Genomic DNA, 6,000 nt, shown 5'->3' with positions numbered 1-6,000 from the left:
CCAACTATAGCTCCAATTCCGAGGGATCAGATACTTCTTCTGGCCTTCTTGGGCACCAGAAATGTATATGTTGCTAATACACACATACAGGCAAAACATTCATGCACATAAATAACAAAATATCTAAATATATACTCAAAAAAATGTCTGTACCTGGTATTCATCTGGGAATACAGGCTGGAGGAACTACAGGCTCTATATTTGGTGAGTGATTTATTCAATTTGTAATCCTCAGTACCTTACAGAAATAAAGAAATATTGTTAAACATAGAAGAACATTGTGTAGCAAATGAGGACCATTCTTAACCATATAGTACCAAAATAATTGGCAAAATTAAGTTGCTTATATGGAAACTACAGATTAGTAAGATTTAATACATGCAAATCAGGATGCAGCATACTTGCCCACTCTGTGTAAGGCCCTATATTCAATGTCCAATACAGAGAATAAAAGATTAGATGTTAATGAACTTTGATTGATTTTATACTCCAGACTCATTCAGCCTAAAAAGTAACCTTAATATTTAATTTAGCAACAAATATACCTATTCATTAAAGAAAACACATGTTTCCCCCAAATCTCTTTCTACCTTTCATTGTTTTTTAAAACAAAAAACAAAAAACAAAAAACAAAAAACAAAAAACAAGGTTTCTGACACAGAACTTTAATCCCAGCACTTGGGAGGCAGAGGCAGATAGATGGATCTCTAGGTTTGAGGCCAGCCTGGTCTACACAGTGATTTCAGCCACGGTTATGGAGAGAAAGGCTGTCCTAAAAAACAAACAAAACAGTGACAGCGGACTATATAGCCTATATTTTGCTTCATTAGTACTGAATGAACCTATCCAGTAGGAAATTAGACATATGGACTTGAAACTAAAGAGAGATGGAAACTAAAGGTGTACAAAACAGTAGTGAGAATACCTAGCAAGTGTGACTATGGATCCAAACCAAAAACACAGATTATTCTACAAGTCAGTCTGTGGGGACAGCGATCTTCTGATCTTCCTGTTCACTGTCGCAAGAGTGAGTTTGTTGATGAATATGTTCATTATAGTTGTTTATAAAAATGTATCATAAAGTTTCCTGTTTGGGCTTTCTGGGGATCATGCTGGGACACAGGTGTACCCTACCAAGCCCAGCTAGCACGTATGTCCTTTTTAAGTGTTAATTTTTTACCTTCTGTGCATTGTTTCAATTTCAGCAAAAAGATATTGTCTGAGGTAGATGAGGAGGCTTAGTCCTTGCTGTTGTAAGGTTAGTGATTCCATTCCCAGAATGCGAGGTGGACACAAAGAATAGAATCTGGAAAGCTGTCCTCTGACTCCCACATGCGCGCAGTGGGACAGACTTCTGCTCCCACATACACATATCACATATAGAGCACAACAACGATAACAATAGATAAAAATCTAGGGCCAGTAAGATGGCTCAGGGGATAAAAGTGCTTGCTGTCAAAACTAACAACCGAAGTTTGACTCCTAGGACCTACTGGCAGGAGAACCAACCCCTGAAAGTTATCCTCAGACCTTCACATGTGCACTGTAGCATGCATGTGCACATGCACACACATGAACACACAATAAATACATTTTAAACACTAATGAATTTTTTAAAAATGAATCATCTGACTCAAGACAAAGGATTACTAACAAAGGTATAAGTCAAAGGTGTAAGGTTATAAGAGACCTTTTCTATATAGTCTAAAGCTAAAAATATTTGGGAGAACAAAGTTCTACTGGATATAACCTTTAAGGATCAACTAAAATACTCCCAAAGATAAGGGACTTCTTGAAATACAGGCTTTTTTTTTTTTTTTAAAGAAGCCTTTCTTTTGCACGTGGTTGCCATGGTATCAGTAATCACACTGATATGATAACTCTACCTCCACAAAGTATATAAAGTTTTCCTCACCAACAGGGGTGTTTTTAAGTGCCCTGTCTCTTCTTTCATGCATTTGGTCTTTCTCATTTGAAAACCACCAAATGAGATTTGATAACTAGTTCATCTTGACAGTATTACATAAAGCTAATGGGATCAGAGCTGTACAAAGGAATACCTAACAAAAATATTCTCCTCAGGTAATGTCTTCATTGTGTAGCAAATGAGGACCATCAACTCACCCTCACCTCTTACTCTTAGAACGTTCTTTCCATCCTCCCACCTTAGCTGACCTCCTCAGCCCTGCTGCATTTACTGACAAGTCCCTCCAGTGCAGACACAAATGAGCCTATGAACACGTTTTTTCCTTGCTTGGAAAGTCAATGGCTTTTCTTCATATATAAAACAAAACCCTTCATAGTTAAGGTCCTACCCAATTACTGCAACCATAACCTCCGGTCGGTCACTCATCCTCCAGTCCTAATTCAACTATCTGCAGTCGACAGGACTGGACAGGCTGTCCTCCCCTTCCTCTGGAATTTCCTACTAAATCCTATCATCCAACCTCCAATACGAATGTGCAATCTCTCTCTGTGACATTACTGTCTTTGTGTTCAGACACAGTACGTCCACGCCTCACTTTTGACATAGGTCTACTTCCTGTAGACCGCCGACTATAAACACGTAATAGATTCCTTACAAAGTTTGGGTCAGCTAGAAAGAATGCAAAAGCGAGGATCAGGGTTTCAGTCTCCAAAAAAATTTCTACAGTGAAGTCAATCTGAGGCACGTCACAATGTAAACTTCTTTCCCATTTTTTAGCAGTGAGGTCCACCTTCTTTCTCCCCTGGCGGCCCTGTGGTCATCGGTCCCACCGCGTACTCCGACCGACCTTACAGGCCGCTTGTTACTCACCGTGTTTCCCGGGCCCGGAGGGTGCCTCGGGGAACCAAGGAACACGAAGACCCACCGTCGCTATTGTCACGGCCGCCGCCAAGCTAGGGTTTGGTTGTTGGGCCCGTTTGTTAGGCACGCAGAAGTAGAATCCAAGTAGCGTCTCAGATGACTGCGGCCCCGCCTCTGGGACGTTGGGGTCGCGGGAACCCAGGCGGCAAGCGCCCGCTTGGGAAAAACCAAAGGGCGCGCCACGCCTGCTGATTGGCCAGAAGCCCGGCCAGTCCCGCTGCAGGGGCGGTACTAAGAGCGTCACGCAAAGTCTTAGCCTACTGCTGTGACGACCAATCGGAGCCCGGCCTGGGATTAGCGCTCGACCTATCCCAAGGTTCTTTAGAGAACCGAGGGCGCCACCGCAGCTCTGTGTCACTACTCCGAGGATTTAAACCTTCTTTTGGTCAACGGTTAAGTTCCGGTTTGGCTGGCGTTGGGCAAACGCATGCGCAGTTTAAAAAAAAAAAATCCCGGTTGACTTGCTGTAAGTGCTTTACCTTCAGATTGTGGTCTGACTGCTGCGGTCAACTCCCCACTCCGCAGAGTTTGGTTCTCCCCTGTAATTCCTGCGCTCTTCCGAGGCAGGGGCCGAGACAGGAGGCCCGCCACAATTTGGAGACAAGCTGGAATTGTTTGAAGACTTTGTCTCAAAAAGACTAGAGTCGAGTGTAGTGGTGCGCTGCCTTAGTCCCAACTTTGAAGAGGTGGGTAGAGGCAGAGAGATGTGCAGTTCTAGGTCGTCTAAGCTATGTGGCAAATCAAAGACCAACTTGGCCTACATGAGACCTTGTCTCGGGGGAAAAAAAGTTTTCAATCCCTTGAATGATCAGAGATGGAGGTTAAATTTGTTTTAAGTTGTTTCTTAAGGCTCTTACTCCTGCTTCTCTCCCTTGCCTCTTGCCCCTTTGCCCCCCCCATTCTGTTCCCCCTCTCTCCACGTGGTCATGGCCTGCCCCTACTTCTCTACTCTGTCCTTCTCTCTGCCTTTCTCTGCCTCTGCTACCCATTAACTCTCTTCCCCATGCCATAAATAAACTTTATTCTATACTAAAAAAAAAAAAGTTGTTTCTTAAGTACGATCGATCTTATCAATTTTGGGAAATTCTCGTTGAACAGAAAAAAAAACTGGTGGCTATTTATACTTATTTCCAGTGCTAATATTGGGGATAGTTGTGGTGTGTGATTTATGTGCGCGTACAACCAAAAGTCCATGTTGGAGATCTTTGAGATGAAAGGCATTCGTTGTAAAAAAAAAAAAAAAAAAAAAAAAAAGACTTTTAAAAATTAAAAGGAAGCAGATCTACAATGTTAGGGGAAGGTAGCAAACGTGTTCTTACGATTAGTTCGCGTTACATTAAACTTTGTGTAGGTAAAAATCTAAATGCGTTAAAGACTTTAGTTTAATAATGTATCAATGTTGGGTTAATAGAAACAAATGTGCATATTTACATAAGATGTTAAAAATAAGGGAAAGTGAGTGGGAGGCGTGACTTCATTTTTTTTTCTGTATATCTGAGACTGTTAGTATGCAGCTAAGTGGTACCGTAGGACCTCAGCATGTGCCAGGTACTGAATTTAGTGACTAACACCACACAATAAGTAAATACTTTAACAGGTAAAATCTGGGGCTTTTAGAGATAGCTCCATGGTTAAGTGCATTTGCTGATCTAGCAGATGATCTTGGTTGCTGGCTTCCTGGTTGGATAGATCACTGTTGTCCTCCTTGGGCACACCCACCCCTGGCTGGCACACATACATAACCCGTAAATAAATCTTTAAAAAAAGGTTATGAAACTTAGTGCTTGTGGTAGTGCACACCGTTAATCCCACCACTAGGGAGGCGGAGGATCTCTGGTGAGTTCGAGGCCAACCTGGTCTACAGAGCTAGTTCCAGGACAGTCAAGGCTGTCTTGGAGATCCCTGTCTTTAAAAAAAAAAAAAAAGACAGGAGAAACAAAGGAAAAGCTGAAGCATATATTAACTTTTGAACAACTAAAATATCATGAGAACTCAAATGTCAGCAAATTGTGAATTAGACATTTTATTGACACTGAATTTTTTTTTAAAGATTTATTTATTTTATGTATAAGAGTACACTGTAGCTGTACAGATGGTTGTGAGCCCTCATGTGGTTGTTGGGAATTGAATTTTAGGACCTCTGCTCACTCTGGACAACTCTGATCGCTCAGTTCCTGCTCACTCTAGCCCAAAGAGTTATTTATTATTATACATAAGTATACTGTAGCTGTCGCCAGAAGAAGGCATCAGATCTCATTACAGATGGTTGTGAGCCACCGTGTGGTTGCTGGGATTTGAACTCAGGACCTTTGGAAGAGCAGTCAGTGCTCTTACCAGATGAGCCATCTCGCCAGCCCTGACACTGGACTTCTAAGCAGAATGTATATGTAATGTTATGCATAAATACTTGTTTGTTTTGAGACAGGGTCTCATATAGTCCAGGCTGATCCTAAACTGTGTAGGTAAGGATGACCCAGCTCTTCCTACCTATGCCCTTCAACTGTTGGGATTATATGCATGGGCCCTCACACCTGGTTTATGACATTCTGGGGCTTAAACCCATAACTATTGTGTATGTTGTATCAGCATTCTGCCAGCTAAGCTACATCCCAGCTCTAGTGCATACATACTTTATACCAAAGTGGAAAATGATTGTCCTTGGCAAACCAGAAGACTGCCCAGAAGACAGCCCAGCTCTTCACTTTAGTTTTCTTTGCAGTATTGGGATTGACATGTTAGATAAGTGCTCTGCTACTGAGCTACATCCTTAGCCCCCAAGCCCCTCCCCTCCTTTTTAAAAGAATTATTTATTTTATGTATATATATGCACTGTAGCTGTCTTCATACACACCAGAAGAGGGCATCAGATCCCATTACAGATGGTTTTGAGCCATCGTGTGGTCGCTGGGAATTGAATTCAGGACTTTCGGAAGAACACTCTTAACTGCTGAGCTTCAGTCTCCAACCCCCTTTTTTTCTTGAGAGTCAAGGTCTTGGTAAAGTCTTTAGGCTGGCCAGGAACTTGCAATCTAGCCCAATCTCCTGAATGGCAAGGGTTATAGGCACTTCACCATGCCCAACTGGCCCACCCGTAGATTCTTGGTTTTTTTTTGTTTGTTTGTTTGTTTTTTTGGTTTTTTTGTTTTTGTTTT

The sequence above is a fragment of the Mastomys coucha genome, unplaced genomic scaffold (assembly GCF_008632895.1).
Source record: "Mastomys coucha isolate ucsf_1 unplaced genomic scaffold, UCSF_Mcou_1 pScaffold18, whole genome shotgun sequence".
Taxonomy (NCBI): domain Eukaryota; kingdom Metazoa; phylum Chordata; class Mammalia; order Rodentia; family Muridae; genus Mastomys; species Mastomys coucha.
The sequence above is the reverse complement of the archived record's forward strand: the minus strand, read 5'-3'. Positions refer to the sequence as shown.